Raw genomic sequence first — 20,953 nt, 5'->3', positions numbered from 1 at the left:
CTTCCCTACACTCCTCATCATCCCCCTACTTTGCTGGGCTTCACTATACCTCTTTAAAATGTGCAATTACCAATAATTCCCTTTGTTGCACCCAAATGCGAACCACCATCTTAAATTATTAAATAGAAGTGTTTCTGAAATATTTTATCTTGACATGTATCTCCGGAGTCAAATGACCCCGGGCAGTGTTCATAATTAATTTCATCAAAAGGGGGTAAAAAGTGCTAGCAAGGGACTCCCTGAATGACCTGTCCTGGAGAAATACAGCTGGCACTTGGCTCTCCTCTTCCCCTCACCTTCCAGCCCATTTCCAGCTGCTGGCAGAACACACCAGTCCTTGGGATCCCAGAATTGCAGGCCTTCTGGGAACCTTGGTGATGGTTTTAACCAACTCTTTCTTCCTATGATGAAGAACACAGGACCTGGGAGGAATGGCGACCTGCCCAAGGTGGCAGAGACTGAAAGCGACCACACTGAGTCTGCTAGAAGCTGAGTCTCCCATCCAGGCCTCCTGGCACCTGCAGGGGCTGAAGCAGCAGGTTCAGCCTCCTTCTGCTCTGTGTCCTTCAGGCCCACATGAGTTCATTTAAAGGAGTAGGAAAGACAAGCCTGCTCCTTAACATAGAAAACGCCCCGAAACAAAGGGCTTTTTGTGCCCCTCCCCCACATGCCAGGGAGAAAGAGAGATTAAGTTTGAGGAGTCACTCCCAATCAGAAAGCCACCATTTAATTACAATGCGCAGGAAATTACAGAGTGAATGGGCAGACGGGTGATAAGGGACTGCCTTAGGATGACAGACCTGAAATCCAAGCACTTCATCACAGAGCTACGTATCACAAGAGGCTGTCTGGAAGGCTGACAATCTGATTGTACTGTCAACTCAATTCATAATTAATATATTTATCAAATTAATTACTGAAAATATCTCCTTGGCGCTCGCCACAAAGAAACAGTGGCTAGCTTCATGGAGGGCTGGCTTCGTTTTCTGCTAATAACCCTTGCTGTCAGTTTAATGAGGGTAGAGCGGCCTCTGTTTTGCCTGCCTGACAGACAAATTGCCCTCTTACGGGGAATGATCCCTAGAATTTAAGAGAAGAAAAGAAATATGGCATTGTTTGGTGACAGCCGCAATCGCAGGCTTGTCTCGGAAACTTTGCATCAATTCTAACATACAAGAAAGGGAGGGTGGGTCTGCTTTTGGCAGCTAGATAAATACTTTATGAATTCCTGACTGATTCCTTCATCAGAGGCTCCGTGGCAGGCTGGTTCCTCTGAGCCACCGCTGGAATCTGCCGGTTGAGGTTTAGATTTAGGGACTTCACAAGAGAGAGATTCTTGCGGGCATTTTGTAAGGAAGAGAAATCCACACTCCAAGGATTTTGATGTGAAACGCAATGCTTTTGATCAGCTCCCTTGACTGTTTGATCTCTGGGTGGAACAGTCATCCCCACCCCTACCCCCTCTTCTTGAGACAAAGATACAGACCATGAGATGCTTCTAGGAGAACATCCCATAGGCTTCTGAGAGCCATCTGGTGAACCCCAGATGCCCTGCCACCACCATCTTGGCTGTGTGCTAGGTATTAATTATGCTGCTCTGGGCATCTGGGCCTGCACCATCCGTGGGGCCAAGCTAGCTATGAGGCTCCACCAGCCCTTACAGAAACACACCTGCCCAGGTGAGGCAAGGCAGACAGCCCAAGTAACATGGTGTCGGGTCAGGGGACTGTGGGAAGCCTGATCCTTGGCTGGCTGCAGTGGGAATCCCAGGGGGCAGTGTTCATCCCTGTAGGACTGAAACCAGGAGTGGAGTCACTATGGGGGACACTGTGGAGACCCTTAAGGAAGAGCATCCTGACACTGCTGGTGGCTTCCTAGAAGAGGCAGCTCTTCAGGAGCAAGTTAACATCTGGAAGGTGACACTTGGAGGGATGTAGACCACAAACCATGCTTCCTGTTGCTCATCTTCCCCCTAGGTACCAAGTGGGCACTGGAGAGAGGGGACTGTTAAGACACAGGCCCAGGCCCCTGCCACTCTCTGACAATGTTTAAAGAGTGTTGTCTACCGAGGCCCAGAGGAAAGGAATGTGTGTTCTGAAGCCTGCTTTCATTCCAGTTCTTTCTACATGTCCTAGAGAGCGATGACGGGAACTGAGAATAGGAGAGAGCACATGCCAAGGCCCCTTGTGCACAGTACAGACATGGCGTGAGCTTTTTCTGAACACTTCTCCTCTTGCTCCCAACCCCCCTCTTCACTTTCTGTTTCTCTGTGTCCTCCCTTCTTCTCTGTTCCCAGGCCTCTCCTTCCCTGTACACACACAACCTTCCTTGACTCCCTTTTTGTCATTACTGGAGGGAGGACCAATATTCATTAAGGAACTGAAAAGAAAGAAAAAGAAAGAAAGAAAGAAAGAAAGAAAGAAAGAAAGAAAGAAAGGAAGAAAGGAAGAAAGGAGGGAGGGAATAAAGGAAAGGAGAGAAAGAAAGAAAGAACGAGAAGGAAGGAGGGGGCACTCTGCAGCTGTTGTAGCAGCTTCTCGCTTGCAGGCCTCGCGTCCTCAGCAGCTGTCCCCTTGTCCACAGCCCAGCCTGGCAGCATTGCCACAGGATGCCTTCTATTGCATCTCATCTCAAGCCTGTGTCTCAGGATAGGTGACTGTGGCCCCAAGTTCATGCCCAGCTGGTTGCAACGCTGCCAGTGTCTCCTTTGAAAGCTGTAGCCAGATGCCTCAGAACTAGGCTCACTCACATGGGGACCTAAGTTCAGAAGCAGAAGATTCCTTGGGCAGGTAAATTTCCTTTCTGTCTAAGTATGCCTACACCCCTCAAGAGAAAAGGAAGCCTGGAGGAAACCAGAGCAGAAGAGAACCTAACTAGCTGGCCAAAGAGTAGCCCTCAAAGTCAGTTTGAGGAGTGTTTTTTTTTTTTTTTTTTTTCTTGTCCTAACCTAGGAAAGGGCATTGGCTTGGTGAGCCCAGCCTGTGGGTCTACCCAGCTTGAGTGATCTCTGCCATTGTGACCCTGGTACTGCTACTGACAGCAAGGCAGCAGCAGTAGGGTATAGGACATTCTGCTACAATACCAAGTCTGGATGGAGGACAGCGATGCAAGTGATGAATACATGAATTAAACAATCACATTAACATGTTGAATCCCTTCAAAAGTTAATTGTTTTTTTAAAATATATATTTTTATGTGTGTGCATGCCTTTGTGTGTGTGTGTGTATATATGTTGTGTGTTGTGGTGTGTGTGTCTGTGTATGTATGTGTGTGTGGGCGTGATGTGGTGTGTGTATGTGGTGTGATGTGTGTGGTGTGTGCTATCAGTACAGATGTTTGAAGAACTCCAAAAATAGTATCTAACCAAATTTGAAGTTGCAAAACTGTAGAAGGCATGTCATCAATGCACAATGTCAAAATATTTCCTGTCCATGGAGTCATTTTTTAAACATGTAACTCAGAGGTTAGCAGGAGAATCCATCTTACTATTGTTATGATTTGGTTTGGTTTTCTGTTTTGAGGGAGGGTCTTACTCTGTAGCCCAGACTAGTTTAGAACTCTCTTTTGTAGCTTTGGCCTCCAATTCATTGTGGCAATCCTTCCTGTTTCAACCTTGCAAGGACTGGGGCTGTAAACTTACTGAAGGCACTCACACTCCACTGACGTTATTACTGAATAGCTTGTTGAAGCCGAGGTGACTCAAGGCCTACCTAGCCTAGCCCTGTCATCAGTGCAAGCCAGTGAACAAGGGAGGGGTCAGCCAGGAAAACTGAGTGGCATGTTCTTGGAAGGCCTTGTAGTGAAAGTGGAGGATAATCTATGCAAGGTTCAAGTAGCTTTTAAACAGCCAGTTTTTCTTGTACAGTGACTGGGTTTCCATAAAATGGAGACGAGGCCTGCACGTTTGGCTTAGTTTAGAGAGGATGGTGCTGTAAAGTTAATGCACTGAGCAATCTATGACACTCTGGCATTAAATTCAACACGGGACATAAAGAATTGGACCTGCTTCTCTAAGCCCTGGCAGTTGGCAGGGAGACTGGGCAATTTCTGCTGATGAAAATTATCCTGGTGAGCAGAAAAGAGCTGGGGTGGGCAGTGGTGAGGGGTAAGGGTCTGGGGCAGGAGGAGAGAGATGGAAAGGGTGGAGGCTACCGTGCTGAAGGATGTGTGTTGTAAGCACCAGTGTGCTAGGGTTTTGGAAAACCAACCCAGGAGGGAGAAAGAAAAGGAAGAAGTGGAAAGAAAACTGAGGCAGTGGCAAAGACTGCTGCATAGAGTGAAGAGAGAAGAGGCTGGTAGACAGTCTCAGAGGGCATGGTGCTCCCTTCACACGCAAGCATTTATAAGCAAGTGAGAAGGAATGGGCTGGGGACCAAAATCTGTACAGCCGGAGACACCTCAGGCCAGTGGCCAGGGGCTTTCCTTGGAAGTCAAGTGGTTGAGTGCGGACAAGGGTCTTTAAGAGAAATGGTCACCCGAGTCATCAGATAGGCGGCCAGGTCCTTCAGGCTTCCTGCCTGCACCCTCTGCCCCTCAAAAGGACCAGTGAATGTGAGCCAAGAGTAGCAACACGTTCAAGGAGATGAAGACTTGAGGAGCCCAACTCAGGGTCAAGTGACAGATAGTTTATGAGCAAGAGGGAGATGTTACCGGCCTTGTCTGCCCTAAGTAGTGGTGTGTTGCTTGCAGGATGGACAGGGTGAGCCCAGGAGGATAAAAGCGCTATTGTAGTTCCTCTTGAGGAAGTCAAGGAATGGCTGATGCTACTCCAAGGATTCCTGTGTAGATGACCTCTTCTTTACCAAGACACAGACTCAACACCAGGAATGACAAAGGGAATCTGAGGATGTGTGAGACAGCAGATGTTGGCCTCAGGTCATTACAGCTATGAGAAATTCATTAATAGACTCTGTCAATTCCTAGCACCACTGTCGCTGCTTGGGACCTTCAGCGATACTGTCTTCCTGCCAAAGAACAGACCCAGGAACAATAGACACATAGAAGTGCTCTTAACATGCTTTTTATGCAAGGACTAAAGCCGAGAAGACTTGGGGGAGACTTTGCGAGCTAGGTAAGACAAAGACTCACTGGATTCTGGGGAGATAGACCACCTGCTTATCCACTCTAAACATGATATGGGAACATTGGCATTGACTTCTCAGAACATAAACAGATTATAGGAAAATGCCAGTCATCAGAACAATGGCAGGGACAAGAAAGCAGAATGTGGCAGGCTCTAGACCTGGTACTGCATGCTGTTCCAGAATACCACCACCCTTCCCTCATGATGTGGAACCTGTCTCCCCTTCCTTGAGCCTGAGCAGGACTTTGAGACTGCCACCATGAATTGATGTGCCAGAAGGAAACCTGTATGATTTCTAAGGTGAACTGGTAAAACTCGACTTTCTGTCCTGGCTCTTCTAAGACATGTACCACTTTAGTACCCTTGAGCTGAAATTAAGAATTCAGAAACTGGAACCCACCACAAACTAGAGGTGATGAAGGATAAAGCACACACAGATGTCTGAAGAACCAGGGCTAATCTACCTCCCATCATGGAGTCTCCCCAGCAACAGAGAGTAGCAACAAAAGTAAGTTTCTAGAGGATTTTAGTCTCCAACTTTCCTTCCAGCCATCCCTGACTTTCTTCAACAGAGCACAAGAGAGCTGGGTCCTACCAAGAGTACAGGTTTCTCTAATGAACGCATCATTCTTATAAGAATCTGGATTGGGAGTGGGGAGGGTCATTGGCATGCAGCTCAATGGCAGAGCCTTTATCTAGCATGCATGAGGCAATAAAATACTGAATAAATATATTTTTAAAGTACTTAGGGGCGTTATCTGAGGAAATACCACAAAAAGTACTAGAAACTTTGATCACAAGTTTAAGAAACATTTCTGAGACCTTTCCTATGGAGGGAAAAAGTCAAGGGCAGGGCACCCATCTACTCTGTTCTTGAGTTCCAGCAAGGAAACCCCACCCATAGTAACAACAGGTGGCTGTGTTGCAAACCCTTAGCCAGAGAACTATGGCCAGTAGACTAAATACAGTTTCTACATTGGATGTAAATAAAGTTTTATTAGAACAAATACTTGTTTATATATTAGCTCTGGCTGCTTTTGGACCTCTCTGGTGAATTTGAATAGCTGGAACGAGAGACTTTATAGCCCCGTTGCCTGGAATACATACTTTCTGTCTCTAACAGGAGTTGGTGACCTGCCTTCAGCTGTCAAAGGTAAAATACTGATACAAGGGTCATGGCTCAGAAAGATCCTTAGGGGCAGAATGCATGCCCCCACATGCCTACATCTTTAGTCACTGGATGTTCGCGGGCCCCTAACTGCACAGCAGACTCCAAGTTCTACCTTGGGAACAAAAGCTGAGCGTGCAATCCCTTTCCATGCGAGACAGTGTGGTATAAAAAAAACTATACAGTCATGATATTGGAGGATAGAACTGTGTGAAGCAACATGGAGGCATGGGGGTTGGGAGTCCTAGAAAGAGGCAACCAGTCCCACCTAGGAGGAGGCAGGGAAGCCTCCTGAGAAATGATGGACTCTGGCCCTCAAAGGGTTCTGAGTACAGGAGCAGCCATGATGGGCGATCAGTGAGGAGTAAAGGCCAGCCTTGTGTTACATGCGGGGACCTCTAGCCTTGCATGCCGCTGTCCTTCTCACATTAGCAGGTTTCATCTTGGATCACCTTTCAGGTGAGGAAAGAAGCAGTTGGAAGACAGAAGACATAAGTGACAGGGCACCAGCACCTGCCTTGTCGTTCTTAGGTGAGCTGCAGGTGACGGATGCTCTGGAAACCTCTGCAAAAAAAAAAATAATAATTGGGTTGCAAAGTCCATCAAACAAGCAGGTCTTTGTCAATGGGGCTGGCACCTGGGCGCAGGAGGGAGCAACCTCTCAGCTATGGCAGGACTTTGAACTTGAGGGCATGCAACCCCCTTTGCCTCTACAGCACACACCTTGTTAAAATTGTACACACACACACCCATTTCCGAAATCAGAAGTATAGAATTTTATTGCTGTTTTTATAATATTGTTGTTAATTATATGTTATTGATGTTATAAATTACATAATATTAGATAATATATGTGATATGTTATATAATAAAGGTATATGTTGTTAATAACAATATAGACATATTTCACAAAACAGCCCAAACTCCAAGTCCTTCTTTTTCTACAGTCCAGTTTATGTTATCAGCCAATTATCATTCATTTATGCCTAAAGGACTAGTTTGAGTCTCTGTTGTAAAAAAGGACATTTTAAGGGGAAATGGGTTAAGGATTGTGGGACTCTGAGCTCTGGGCATCAACCTTGAGCCAGATTCAATTTCCTACTCTTGAAGACCTCTGCACCCCTCTTCCACCCTCTGCTGAGATCCTTGTTTTCCTGTATCAGGTGATGGTGGGCCTGAAGTACAGTTCAATGGGAGATGTGTTCATTGAATGTAGAAGGTCTGGAACATATAGGCACCGGGCCTGCACACACACACACACACACACACACACACACACACACACACACACGGCCAACATACCTAATGGTCACATGACCATTCAATTCCAGATAGCATCCCACTCCACCTTGAGGCCCTTAGTGACATGGTGCAGCAAGGCCCCTAACATAAGAGCATCTCAGTTTCTTCTTTGCAAAAGGGGAAGCTGGACCCCTACCCCTTCTGGAAAGGTCTAAGAAAGATCCTTAAAGAAGATCCTCTGGTCTTCCTTACAATAAACCCTTTTCAATCACCCTCTGAAAAACAAGCCAGAGGACACTGACCAAAGAGTAGAGGCTATTGTAAAAATCTAACAGCAGGTTCCTGGGAGGTGAGTATTAAAGACTTCTGAGAAACCCAGATCCTACAGTTGCTCTGTCAAGCAGTGTGTTATCAGGTCAAGGGTCCATAGATGGTAGTCTCCTGCTAACTTCCAGCTGAGGAATCTACTGTCAATCATCTGTACCCCTTACAAAAAGGAACAAGGGAAGAAAGGTGTCAGAAGTCACAATTCCAAACTCACCTTCAGAAATCACATTAAGTCTCCCAGAGACCCACATGGCCACTCAGAATGTTTGGTCCTGAAAAACAACAGTATTTTTCTAAAGTATTTATTTACAAATTGTGTTCTACCAAAGGAACAATATTTCACATATACATAAAGATAACTTGAGAAAAAAAATGTTGCCTAAATGTTTAATCCATGTAAGCAACTGAGTCATCTTTGAGATTCTTCTCCGACAAGCCCACCCCCATCTGCCTTTCCTCTTCAGGGATGTCTTCCAATGCTGCTCAGCTGTGGAACTCGCAGCAAGAGAATGGGAGATTTTTCCTTGGGGTGATGTCTCCTGATCTTAATATACTCCAGTTTGTCTTTGATGCCCATTCTGGGGAGCCTCATTCACCTGGTTAGCCTTAGACATTCAGAGGTCTATGCCAGACTTTGCCTTTACTGGTCACCAAAGATGCTCTAATTGAAACCAAGAAAGACTGTGTTAATCCATATTTGTCCACAGTGAGTTGGAGCCATTGAAGTGGTCATTGTAGGGTGAAAACGCTTGGTCTGTTTTCAAAGATTTGACTCACATGCCGGGGCAGTGGCAGGTACTGGGGGCAGAAACAGGCACCTGATTGCCTTTATAGAGACATCTAAAGAAGAACAGTCGGCTATTCTCACACAGGGAACAGATGCTATATCAAAGACAGAAGAAGTTGCTTGCAGGCATGAAATAGAGCTGCTGAGATGTCTGTGAGTTAGAGAGCGGAGGGGAGCAGTGAAGGCACTGAGACACGTGGGCTGCTGAGCCGAGTACACAGCAGAAGCATGCGCATACTCCACATTACGATGTCTTAGGAGGTTCAAAAGTGCTCAGATTTGGCAAGGAGAAAAAAAAGCAAGTGTGGACGAAGCCTGGTGTGGGAGGAGAGCGGAGAAGCAGCAGATGGAGTGGGAACAAGACCCCAGACATGATGGTGAGGAGTTGCTATGTCCCGAGCATACCAGCAGCCACTCAGTGTCCTCAATCTGACAAAGGGTGCAATCAGACTGACCATTTAGACAAAGAACCCCTGTCAATAGTGTAGACAAGTGATTAAGCCCAGTAAGAAGTGGAGCAGGGAGACCAGCTGAGGTGAGGGGAGATATAGTCATTGGTGCTGAGGTGCTGAACAGATCCATTGGTTTGAGTTTGGGTTCTTCTGAGATGGAATCTCAGAATTCAGTAGTTGATATGATATGAAAGAGGAGAAAGAAGGCACTTGTCACATGCGCTTACTCAGATAGAGGGCCCTGGGGAAGGAGACACAGCAGAAAGGCAAGCTCTCACACTTGAACTGTCGGTATGCTGTGTCTGGAGTCATCCATGAGGGCTGTGCAGGCAGCAGCTTTATATACAGATTTGATGCTCCGTGGGGAGCACCAATCACAGTCTTGGATAATGCCGTATTGCTTCACTTGGCCATTTTTTACATGGGTACTCGGGATTTGTACTCAGTAAGCTTGCTTAGAAAGTGCCTTACTAACCAAGCTGTCTCCCAGGTCGTAGGATCAAACTTTGATATAAACAGAGATGCTCATGACTAATCAGAACAAGGAGCTTAGAGCCAGAAGGGTAAAGCTGTTGCAGATGTGATGTTGGGGATGTGATGCCCCAATTTAACAAAAGGGTGTAAGCTCAAAACTCACAGGCTTATCACAATTCTGCTAAGGAGTGCTTCAGAGATCTCTAACGACCTGGATGGATCGGAGAGACACGTCTGGAAAAGATAACAGCAACACTGGAGGCCCTTCTAGACCTTAGTATGCAGAGACTTAGAAATCACCAAGAGTTCGCTCCTTTTTCTCTTAGCCCAAATGCCCTGAATAACCAAAGCAATAATTTTACAATCAGCTAGCAATCTTATATCTAGTGAGACTTTCCCCACAGGAAGCATCTATGGTGGAAACTTTGGACAGGCAAACTAAAAGGTATAAAACTCAACCCTGAAAACCAAGTTGATTCTGTAAAGAGAAAATAAACTCAGTCAGTGCGTTAGTTCAATGTTAAAAAGCGACCATAAGACACTTGCATGAAAGACTATGGCCTCTTGTAGTCAGATATGGGGATGTCTGCTCATTGCCTGAGCTGTACCCAAAAGATTCAGTCCAGGACAGTCACTGCCTTCACATCCTCATTATGTGCCCTCGGTGCCTCTATTAGGGACGTTGCAGTGACCAAATAAATATCTTGACAAGAGCAAGCTAAGAGAGGAAGAATCTATTTTGGCTGATGGTGGAAGGCTGACATCCATGGGGGCAGGGAGGGAAATCACGACAGAAGCAGCCCTTGGCTGTGGCTGCAGGACTGTGAGGCTGCTTCCTCACATCTCCACCAAGCAAAACCACATGGGACAGGAAGCGAGGCAAGCTATCCAACTTTAAGGCTCGGCCCCTGATTACCTACTTCCTCTAATTAGACCCTACTTCTTTTTATTTGGTCTCCCCAGGCAGTAAGTAGTACCATCCAGGGACCAAAAATTCACATTCAGACCACAGAAATGCTTCTGCTGGAGCACTCAGCCAAGCACAGTTTATCCTGCCTTAAGTATCCACTCAGTCTATTCTTCTGGTGCATAGGATGGTCCCTACGGACAGAACCATAGTCACTGCCTATTGATGGATTCTTTCCTCTTTACACTGAGCCCTATGACCACTTTTAGTTTCTGAGCATCGTTGTTTAAGCCAAAGCTTGATCTTGAGACTGGGGAGATGGCTCAGTTAGTAAAGGGCTTGCTGCACAACCATGAAGACCTGAGTTCAGATTCCCCCACCCATACACACACACACACACACACACACTTGCTCTCAGGATCTCTCATGGTCAATCTTTCCACTTGGAATGTCTTCAAGACATCATCCCTAAATTAATATTAGGAAAACAAAGACAGCTCAAGCAGGCCACGGATGGAGGAAGAACGCCATCACTCTCAAATCCAGGCCGTACAACAGAGTGGTGATGTGGACAGGAAAGAACATCCCAAGCAGCCGCTGATTTGGGATTCACTGGCTCACATGCTGCTCTTCTGATAAGCTGCAAAATCTAAAACTCCTTATTAAATGTCAGATAAATTGGCTTGCCTGGGGCAAAACCTCTGAACGGATGGCGAGTGCCGCAGTCCGGTTCTCTGTAATTGATGGGCTCTGAATAAGCAGAACCAATCCAGGCTGATTGCGGATGAAATGACTCCAGCCAGCAAAGTTCAAACAAGAAATATGTGAACTTTAAAGTACTTGAACACAAATCAAGACAGTGAGTTTTTATAAAAATCTTTACTAGCTCAAACTGCTGAAACTCAGGATGACCTTTATTCTTTGGGGTGAGAAGCTGGTGGGACAGAGATTGCACTCACCATATATCAGATCGAGCCATGGAAGGAGAGCAGGAAGGGGAACTTGCCACTGTCCCCTCTCCAGACCCTGCCACAGAGTACCTACAGGGACCTGGGAAGTGATAACTCTGTGGAAACAGAACCAACCCCCCATCCCTCCTTTGTTCCACCTGAATGGACCTTGTGCTTTTTGTAGGAAGTTGGATGGAGCTTCCCACATGCTTCTTGGACAATGGACTTGGGACACTGGGGTACATACCCAGCTTCTTGTCTATGCTCAAACATAGTAGTATCTAAGTCATTACCAGTTAAACTCAGGAAACAGACATCAATGGTCCTGGCAAACACAGGACAATGGCCAATGGCACACGTAGATCTATCTCTTGTGACTTCCTCCATCAGTCCTGAGAGGAAATATTCCCTATATCCTTTCGCCATATGAGGAAATGGAAGGTTCTAGAAGCCTGTGGCTATGGAAGGATAGAGGTGGGTTGTTATGTCATCTGATGGACTCTGATCGCCTGTACATTCTTCCACCCCAAGTGTGTCCCTTTATGACAGCCAGGTGAGCATCATGTACAGTCTTATTCTACATGGGGGGGTCTTCCTTACTAGATTTAACTGTCGCTGCCAGGTGACAGAGCTAAAGAAAATGATCCAAACCAACCATGGAGCCATTTGTCTTCAGTGCTCAAACATCTACCCATTGTACAAGTGCTACCTCTGTCTGAGGAATGAGGAGAGGCAGGGATACTGAACTAAGGCAGAGTGTCCTGAAATTGATGGGATTTGTGTTGGGAAGACCTGGTAGTGCTGCTGTGCTGGAGCCTGTGGTACAAAAACGTCAAACACAGGATGTAAAGAAGGTAGCACACTGAGCCAGAGATCACCTAATCATTCATTCTTCATCCATTCACTCACCCATCTAATCTTCAAACATTGCTGTAGTTCAGTGGATTCCAATAGGCATTAGACATTGCCACGAACCAGTGTTTTCAGTGCATGGGTTGGGCATAAACCTAAGTCAAGTAGGATAACTTTCTAGCATTGTCTAGATAATCGATTCCCATCTCCCATTTATGGCTGCCAACGGTCATTGAGATCAATGCCCAAATGACATATGTCAAAGTCTGGATTCCAACCAGGCATGGCATAAAGTACGTCCGTACTCCTAGCACTTGGGAGACTGAGGCAGGAGGATTTTGAGTTTGGAGCCAGCTTGGGCTACCCATTGGGATCCCATTTCAAAAGAATAAAAAGTGGAAAAGTTTAAGCAGGAACAGAGGGATGGAAGAGAGGAGGAGGAGGAGAGGGGAGAGTCAACTAAAGTTACATGTGTATAAAACGGCCAGAAAAAAAAATCCTGCTACTTGGTAAGCTAATTAAGATAATAAAAATCACATGATAAAATTAAAAAGTAGTACCATCAAAATCTAAATTTAAATACTACTTGGCTTTCAAATAAGAAACAGATCATTTCTTTAGTACAAATTGTATTCCAAATGATGGAATAGACATTCTTATACTGGTATTTTTTTCTTTGCATAACTGAGTGTCAAGTCAAACAAGGCATCTTGTATTTTTATTTGAAAACAACAAAAAAATTCCACTTTAAACCTGAGTGATCTTTTTACTGTCAACTGTTTTACAGAAGAGCCTACAAAAGAGCCATGGGAAGGTCACCCACAGCCACCCACATAGCAAGAGAGCTACTGAGAGGCCAACAGCCAAGTCTCCAGGGAACAGCCCAAAGCTTTTTCTGCCCCACAGGGATACCTTCTGTGAGCCGAGTGGAAGGGGTCTGGACCCAGGGATAAGCTCACAAACAATCAGACCATTTGGTTTCCTATTTGCAATAGATAAATTAAAACATGGCGGCCTCACAAGCAACACACCATCCTTAATCCTGGTGGGAAAATGAATTTTGACAGTGAAATTCCCCAGGATTCAAAGCTACACTGGCCCTAGAATCAAGGCCATAGCCATGATAGGAAGTAGGTAAGCCCCAGGACTCTCCCCACCCCACCCCCAGCGCACAATCATAGCAGGTGTGTGGCAGCATTTGGTGAAATGCTTCACAGAAAATCAAAAAGTAATATCGCCACAGCTTAGGGGAAATCCCATTTCCTTTGCAGAGCAGCCTCTTGGGAGATGGTAGCTTGTGTCAAGGTGCCTTTATCTCAATACATTCCATTGGGGAAAGAGCAGGAAGAAGGCCCAGCCTCCTCAGGTAACTCAATCAGGTTCTTTGGCATTCACAGGGATATCTGTTACCATGAGCCTCTCAGGGCAGCAAGGGGATTAGCGAAAGGATCACCTGCCACTTACTGAGTGTCACCTAGAAAGAAATGGCCTGCAGACCAGCCCTGCTCAATCGGGTCCTAGTGGGCTGCTCCTCAAAGGAAGAGTGACAGCAGAGGTCCTAAGCATGTCTTAAACTGTCCCTCATATCAGGGACAGAGACTTAGCACAGAGAGACAGTAATGTCAACAGTGGCCACTGGAGGAATCTCTGACAAGTGGCTCTTTGTTAAATGACCAGTGGGTGCTGGGCATTGACAGGGAGGCTCCAGGCCTTGTTAAATGGCAACTGAATCCCAAGTCCTCAGACTTAGGATGAGACACAAGACAGAGCTCTTGTCTAGCATGAGACGCTCTGCATTCAACTGCCAGAACTGTAAACTTTTCTTTTAAATTAAATTAAGATGCCCAGCTCTGTCAGGAGGTGGTGGCACACGTCTTTAATCCCAGAACTCAGGAAACAAAGGCAGCCAGATTTCTGTGAGTTCAAGTCCAATCTGATCCATAGCATGAGTTCCAGGATAGCCAGGGCTACACAGTGAAACCTTATTTCAAAAAAAAAAAAAAAAAAAAGTAAAGAAAAGAAGTCCAGCTTTCATGATTTGCATATTCCAGTTTTTCATCACCTTTGGCAATAGGAGAAACCAAAATCAGGCCACCTTCTAAACCTGGGCAGCCATGCCAGATCCATACTTTCCTCGAAAATGGCACAGCCTTTGTGGGAGCCAAGAAGCTAGTGATGTCATGGATCTTGCAAGAGAACCTACAACTGCCCCTTAAGTGACCCAGCACAGTCTGTAATTACATTCTAAACAGGCATCGTTATACCCACGGATAAGTGTGGTTCTCACCCCTCAGCAAGGAAACTTCTCTTTGCAATAAATGGTGACCATTACAAACAAACACAACCATAGAGCCTAGACCCAATAGATATACCCACAATACAACTCTTGCACCCAAGGTTCAAGGATCATTTTGGAAGGGGGTCTGAGAGATTTTAAGAGCCAGAGAAATAAGAAGTTTGATATGAGATTGTGTCTCCTAGAAATGTCAGAAGCCTACACCCATATCTCATCAACATGGTGGACTAAACATGACCTGAACAAACAACACCAATACTAATAAGGATGGGGGAAAGCCCACAGACTCAACCCTAGACATAAAACTATAGGAGGCTAAGGAAGCTGAGAGCAAGTAGTCTTCCCCAGAAATAGTCTTCCCCAGGCCAGGGAAGCCACAGATTTCACAGAGTCATGCTTCCACTATTCCCCAGTGGGTCTGGGTAGGTATGGGAAGGGTGAAGACACTAAATTACAGAGACTCTATCCACAGGGCCCTGGGATCAACCAACTGCCTATAGACCAGGTTAGTGGGCACCCCAAAAGTGACTCTGTCCCTATGGCTTAGACAGTGCCACAAAAATTTAGACACTCAGTGGTTACAGCCAAGAAGAAAAGCCGTCAAGGGTGACAGTGACTTCACAGTATATGGGAGCCATGGTGAAATTCAGCATATACTTTGTGAATAACTATTACTGTAGTCCAGGAGAAAGGACTGCTTCCAGGGTGTCATATAAACAAAGAGGATACAGGTTCCCAGGACATTTTCAGCCAAAAGACATTTTCTGAGTACCTACTATATACCAGGCACTGAGGGGAAGAAATAAGCAATAGACACGTTAGTCATGATCCCTTGACAGACCCAGAAAAATGTGATCCTAGAGGTCAGCAAGATTAGCAGAACCTTCACACTCTTTTCTAGCCTCTCGGATAGGATGTGTGACCCTGCAGCTGCCAAAGATCATCTGAGAACAGGAGAGGCATAAAGATAACTTGGCAACTTGTCTGATTGCTTGCCCAGCTGGAGTCCACTATGCTAGTTAGTTTTACGTTACTATGACAAAATGCCAGAAACTTAAAAGGAAAAAAGGTTTATTTGGGCTCCTGGTTTCAGAGGTTTTCATCCAAGGTCACTTGGCTCTGTTATTTAGGGCCTATAGTTGTGCAGAAGATGTCAGGAATACATGGCAGAAGAGGCTTGTTTACCCTTTAGGAACCAGGGAGTAGAAAGAGAAACAGCAAGGGTCAGAGTCACAGTGGCCCCCTCAATGGCACATCCTAACCTCACTTCCCTCTGCTAGGCTGTACTTTCTAAAGGTGCCATCATCTCATAAAATAGTGTCATTGGTTAGAGACCAAGACTTAGCATATGAGCCTTGAGGGACATTTCTGATCCAAATCATAGTACCCAACCCACTGTGTGCATGTGCACATGCACAAGTGAGCACACACACACACACACACCACCCCTTCCTTTGGTGGCCACCTCTCTTCTCATATTGGAAGTTTCAGAGAAAACTGAGCCTGAAAATGCCAAGGCACGGGGGTCACTGGGAGAGCCTTACAGTCTGATGCCATGGACAAGAAGCACATGCACAAGGCTGCACCTGAGGTAAACCCAAATCTCAGAATATCCCAGCACCTTGACTAGCTTCCCTGAGGTCTGAGACAGCTATTGAGAAGCCCAGCAGCCATATCGTCCAAACGACACAGGTGTTAGGCTGGTGTCCAGTAAGGACTCTAACTTGTTTCCTGGATGAAACTGCCTGAAGTGATGGGAAAGTATTGTCTTAGATCATTAGTGGTAACCCTGGCACTCCCCGGCCAGCGCACCCTCTTAGTGGCCTGTGGACTGAAATGAGGCTCGGTGACTCAGAGCCCCCAGGCACTCACCCCTTTCACTTTCTTGCTGGCCTTTGACTGGGATGGTTACCTTGTTGAAAGGAGTGGCTGGTTTGAGGGGTTAGCCAAAACCTTCCATGGATATCACCATTACTACTAACTATGAGGCCTACTCAGGACAGAGCACGTTCAAACAGCCCTAGGGTCTCCCAAGCCTGGCCCTCTTGGTAAACGAACTCCTGGCCTCACCCCCACTGCCACTGAGAGCATCTCCTCTTGCTCTAGACACTACCCCCATTCTCATCTTCCCTCTGGAGAGATAACCGTGGAGCCTGGTCTGTGCTGAATATGAGAAGACCTTTGCTTTATCTTTAATGGGAAATCCTGTCAAAATATGTGTTGCCCAAATTAAGGTTGAGCCTAGAACCTGACTTCATAGGGTGTCATCTGCTTGGAGGTGCTGATCAGGAAAGCCCTGGCACCCTGATTTCTCTCCCATTGCCTGTCAAGTCTCTCACTGATGGCCTTGTCTCAGACATGAACATCAACTTAGGTGTAAGCTGTTAACTATACTGACTTACAAATGGTGGAACCAGAAGCGTTGGAATTCTCTGGCTTTCCATGAAGTCCGTGTCTCAAGGTATTGAAATCCCTCTTTCTCAGTAGCCTCAGACCCTAAAGCTCTGGGGTGTCCTGTGACCAGATTAAAGCCAGTCATAGTTCTGCTCAGGACTGTGCTCTAAATGGTTCACTGACTTTTCCAGCCCCGTTCGATTCTGTGCTCAGGAAGTCTGAGATAGGGCGTCTTCTAAAGGACATTTTACAGACTGACTACCCACCATGAGAGAAAGATGCTTTCTACTCCCAAGCCTTGGTATGTCCAACAAAAAGAGTTTCTGGGTGCTAGTGGTCCCTGCTGGGTACACCAAATCGTCATAGCTTAGCCCCATCTGGAAAAGTTTTTAATGACAGGTGTCCAAATCCATCAGATTCACTAGGCCTCGGTACACACAGCCAAGGCCACTTCATAACTCTTAACATCTGGAGCTACCTCTCTCTCCTCCCTGCCCTTCAAGCCAGTCATTCAGCCAAGCATGCAGTTTTACCTGTTGCCAGGAAAGCAACAGGAAGCAGAAAATACCCAACTTTCTTTATCGGTTGCTTCTCATTCCCTTCTCTCCCATTGGTTCCACTGCCAACCTCTGTCTTTAACAGGAATGATCACGGCCTTCTCAACTCCACTGATGACTCCAGGCTCTTCCCTCTCAAGCCCTCCTCTTCTTCCTCTTTCTTTTCCCTCCTTCATTTCTCTCAAGTTTTCCTTTCTCTCTCTTTTTTTTTCCTACCTTGTGCAGGTAATTGTGAGCCGGAGAGAAAGCCCTGGAGTATTCAGTTCCAAGCACTCCGCAGCAGTTCTCAGGAGGGCACAAAGGATCGAGGTGAATGTCACATTGAGTAGGCTCCAGCTGCACCTGCTGGCTGCCCCGGCCCCTCCGGTTCATCGGGGGGTCACCAGGCGCTCGCAGATTCTCGGATGGCAAGGAGCGCTACTATGTTTTCAGTTCACAGTGAGATTAAATCTACAACGTTTGACCCGTCTAATTTATTTTGTGGCTGACAGAGCAAGGAGAGCCCAGAAGCAGCCCTGGATTCATTCTCCCCTCAAACAAAACACCATGGAATCTGAAAGAAGCCGTCGTCGCAGCTGGGTGCTTCATTCTGGGCCCAGACATGCAAACGGATGTGTAAGAATCATCAGAAAACAGGGCACAGGCCACTGGCCAGCAGCCCTGGGTTTGGTGTCCAACCCCTTGAACCATAGACTTGAGTTGATCCCCAAGGGTAGCATCAAGGCCCGTTCAGGCTTGAGTATTGACTCAGTCCACTGACTTCAGCAAAGTCAGACTGATGTTCGTTCTAATGTGGGTGACTACTGTTCTTTCTCTTCCCTACATCCTCCACCTACCTTGTGGCCAGTCCACCTCGTCATCAGCCAAAGCTAGCTTGCCTCCTCTTTCCCATCCTGCGCTATAACTGCCCCTCCCTCCCAGTTAAGAAACTGCTTTGAAAAGCGGTCCCACTTAATTTTTGAAATTCAGTTGCACTTCATTCTTGTCAACTGAACAGCTCCAAGAGGCACAAGGTCAGTCCTGAGATCACAAATCAGACCTCAACAAATAGGTACTGACCAAGTGTACAGGCTGGGCTGGGGCCTGGATGTAGGGGCTGGGAACCCTTATGCATCCTGAAACTCACCGTGAGATCAGAATAAGGCTTTGGTAGAGCAGGGAGACCAAAGTGTCAGGGACTGGAAGGTGGTGTATAGCAGAACCTTTAGGTCAAGCAGGGTTTGTGCGTCCTGAGATAGCTACATAGATATGTGGAACATGAATGTGTTCAGACAGCTGCAGAGCCCTCCACAGGCAGCAGAAAGGCAGAAGGAATAGCCATCTTGAGTCACATAGAGAAGGACAGTGAAGGAGCCATGTCTAGTTTTAAAGGTCACCTGTGAGTCCCTTCAGCAATTGTGATGTAACAAGAGTCATGGTGAGAAATATGACCCAGCAGGGCTGGTGGGCCATGCACACTGACCCTCCAACAGGAAGCTGGGGAGGAGCTCCTGCCTGAGGAGGGGGACGAATTGATGTTGGGTGAGGTGTGGAAGGAAGAGGAGGCCAGCCACAATGTGGTAATGGATGTGAATCACTTGGGGGATACGCCTCAGTTCCTGTGGGCAGAGGTCAAGGCGGCTCAAGACAAAATAGAAAGGGTGGGGGCTTCAGTGGAGTCTAGGAAGTGCAGGCCAGTATGTGTCATTAGAAGAAGAGGGTCAGAGAGTAGCCACTGAGAACTCCTAGGCTTTGCTGAAAATCAGCAGAGCCACTTTATGTTGATTTATTCAATCCCGAGGGCAACCAGATGAGGCAGCATCACTTTGTCCTGCATATCACAGAATAGAAGGCTAAAAGAGATGAAAGAATTTGCTCAGGGTAACATAGTAAAACTATGGGGCCCTTGGATTGGGCATGGTGGTGTGGCTTATCCCAGTATCCAAGAGCCAAAAGCTGGAGGATCATAGGCTCAAGGCAAGCCTGGGCTACAAAGTAAGAAAGAAAAATCAACTGAGTAGTTAATCTTTATAAAGCAATGGAGGTAAATTCTATATTAATTCCTAATTCTAGGCCCTAGGTTCTCAGATACCACCAGACCATATAGGTAGATATTCCCAGGCATGAATTCAGAATTGGGAATTTAGATCCGTGGTATCCTTACCCTGTGCACTGAGACCCCCAGGAGCAGACCGCTCAGGCATAGAAGTGGCTGAATCAGACCCTTCTCAGCCCTGGCCTCAGGGTTCCAGGCTCATGCACAGACACTCTGAGAACACTGGATACCACGAGCTACAGCCCATGAACTGGCGCTCTGCTGAGATGCATGTGCCCCCTGAGACCCACACGTGAATCTCAGCCCAGGCTGGGCAGCACCATGTATTAATTATAGCACATGATTATGACATTCCACTCAGGGGCAGCCTGGAAATGAAGGCCACCACATTCTGTCCCCAAGGCCATTCCCCAGGCTCATATTTTTTACCTGAAGTCGTGTCTAAGGTATGAAATTAAAGGCAGATCATCCTATGCACTGGTTGGCATTCAGCAGCAGAGAGGCCCTGCTATTACTGGCCCATCTTTAAAATGCTGATCTGTGAACTAGAGGATGGAACAAGAGCCCAGAAACATCCACATCCAACCCAGGGATGTCCTTGGAACTGCATGCTCTAAAGAGGGCCTGATCACACACAGACATGCACACAAAATACACACAGACTTATCCACATACACACAGACACAAATACACACACACACACACACACAAATATAAACACACAGAAACATACACAGACACACACATACCAGAACATCTTCACAAAGGATTTACACAGATATTCATTAGATCAATTATTCCTAGTTAGTCAAAGAGTAAGAACAACCCAGACTGCTCATCAACCGATGAGCAGATAATCAAAATGGGGAAGGTATCAATAATCTACGATGAATGGTCACTTGGCAACAGACATGCACAATGTGGCAACCTGACAGACTGAGAGTGAACTGTAGAAACATTATTCTCTGTGGAAGCAGCCAGAAACCCAAGACAGCACATCATGGAATTTCATTCATATGGAATATAGAAAGTGAACAAATCCATAGGACAGGAAGGGTTTAAATTTTGTTTACCAAGGACTGGAAAGGAAAAAATCCAAAGTATCCAGAAAAATAGAAAGGTTTCTTTTGGGCTGACAGAAATGTTCTAAAATAATCTTTTTAAAATTTTCAGAATTGTATACTTTTAAATAATCAAACCTGGGCTGGGCCTTAGCCCTAATAGATGGCCTTTCAGATGTCATTGGTTAGGCCTGTCCCTGTCTTTTCATGTTCTGAGGCTTCTGGATCCTTTTAGGTCAATCAGAATTTGTGCCTGGGCTTTGCCCAGAGAGGAGGGCACCGGAAACAAATTTAGGACTGGATTAGAAGGAGGGACTGTGCCTGTTTGGGTGACACCTAACAGTGCCTGGAAACCATGGCAATTGTGA

The 20,953-nt window shown here is 46.3% G+C and overlaps 1 long non-coding RNA gene across 1 annotated transcript; it reads right to left on the bottom strand.

The window, feature by feature from the left end:
* Nucleotides 1–724: 724 nt before the first annotated feature.
* On the bottom strand, nt 725–17,799 carry LOC143434155 (uncharacterized). The gene is made up of 3 exons (XR_013103447.1): nt 17,706–17,799; nt 8,035–8,092; nt 725–6,815 (listed from the first exon to the last, which is right to left on the bottom strand). It is a non-coding gene; the product is annotated as an uncharacterized LOC143434155 (long non-coding RNA).
* Between the last annotated feature and the right edge of the window lie 3,154 nt (nt 17,800–20,953).

This window comes from Arvicanthis niloticus, chromosome 1 (genome assembly GCF_011762505.2).
Source record: "Arvicanthis niloticus isolate mArvNil1 chromosome 1, mArvNil1.pat.X, whole genome shotgun sequence".
In the NCBI taxonomy this organism is placed as follows: domain Eukaryota; kingdom Metazoa; phylum Chordata; class Mammalia; order Rodentia; family Muridae; genus Arvicanthis; species Arvicanthis niloticus.
The sequence above is the reverse complement of the archived record's forward strand: the minus strand, read 5'-3'. Positions and strand labels throughout refer to the sequence as shown.